Raw genomic sequence first — 1,540 nt, 5'->3', positions numbered from 1 at the left:
TCAATTCTCTTTACAATCTTAAACACCTCAATCAGATCCCCTCTAACTCTTCTTTTCTCAAGAGAAAACAATTTGAGAGATTTCAGCCTCTCCTTCATATGACAACCCGTCCATCCCAGGCACCATCTAGTAACCCTTCTCTGAACCCTTTCCAACAATTCAATGTCCTTCCTAAAGTAAGAGCCCAAGACCGATCACAATATTCCGGATGTGGTCTATCTAACCCGTTACCTGTGCAATGAAAGTATAACCTCTTTAGTCTTGTATTCAATATTTCTATAGATACAACCAAAAATTCTATTTCCCTACCATTAGCAACAGCAGACTGCTTGGATGGCTTTAGAGACTGATCCACTATTACACCAAGATCCCTTTCCTTCATAACACTATTAAGGTTATTCCCATCCAAATTATACTTATAATTCAAATTATGATAACCCACATGCATTATCTTACATTTATTATAATTAAAATTATCTGTCATTTACTTGCCCAACTCACTAAATGATCTAAATCCTTTTGTAAATCAGCAGCATCCTCTTCACAGCTAGCAACACCCAAGACCTTAATATCATCTGCAAATTTAAGTAATTTATTGACTATCCTTTCATCTATGCCATTGATGTAAATCAAAAAGAGCAAAGGTCCCAAGACTGAGCCCTGAGGTATCCCACTTGTGACATTAATCCAGTTTGACTGAACTCCATTTGTAACAACCCTCTGCTTTCTTCCATCAAGCCACTCTTCTATCCAATTTGCTACCTCATCTCCCACACCTATAGAGCTAATTTTTTTACAAGCCTTTTATGTGGCACCTCGTTAAATGCTTTCTGAAAATCCAGATACACCAAATCTACACCCTTACCCTCATCTACATAAGCAGTAACTTTTTTCAAAGAATGTTAAAATATTTGTAAGGCAAGATTTTTCCCTTAGTGAAACCATGTTGATTATCCAATAAAATTCTAAACTTTGTTAAATGACTTTGCAAAGCATCGTTTAACAGACTTTCCAGAACTTTTGCCACAACTGATGTAAGACTAATGGGTCTATAATTACTGGGACAATTTTTATCACCTCCCTTAAAAAGAAGAGTTACATTAGCTAACTTCCAATCCTCTGGTACCTGCTACTATTCAAGGACTGAAAAAAATAGTAGTAAATGGCTCACATATCCAATCTTTAACCTCCTTCAAAACTTGCTTTTTAAACTTCCCAATTTTTTCTTAACCAGATTAGAATTAATACATTCATCTTGTTTGTTCTGGTTTCCATTTAGCAACTACTTAAATCTTCATTGTAAAAACCAAAGAAAAAGCAAAATTTGATAACCCAGCCATCTCATAATCATCAGATACTAGCCTTCCTTTATCATCCCTCAAGGGCCCTATTCCCATCCTAACATTTTATTTACCCTTAATATATTTAAAGAAATCCTTATTGTTAATTTTTACTTTTTCAGCCAACCCTTTCTCATACACTGAGTGGCCACAAGTAAATAGACACCTAATTTTTCGTCATTTAACTGATTTATGTTAAC

General features: G+C 35.0%; 1 protein-coding gene across 3 annotated transcripts in view; it reads left to right on the top strand.

The window, feature by feature from the left end:
- The window catches only part of LOC106457768 (neuroglian-like), a 97,792-nt gene that overhangs the window by 57,270 nt on the left and 38,982 nt on the right, over window positions 1-1,540 (top strand). The gene's annotated exons all lie outside the window — the stretch shown is intronic.

Source organism: Limulus polyphemus, unplaced genomic scaffold (genome assembly GCF_000517525.1).
Source record: "Limulus polyphemus unplaced genomic scaffold, Limulus_polyphemus-2.1.2 Scaffold371, whole genome shotgun sequence".
Lineage (NCBI taxonomy): Eukaryota > Metazoa > Arthropoda > Merostomata > Xiphosura > Limulidae > Limulus > Limulus polyphemus.
The sequence above is the reverse complement of the archived record's forward strand: the minus strand, read 5'-3'. Positions and strand labels throughout refer to the sequence as shown.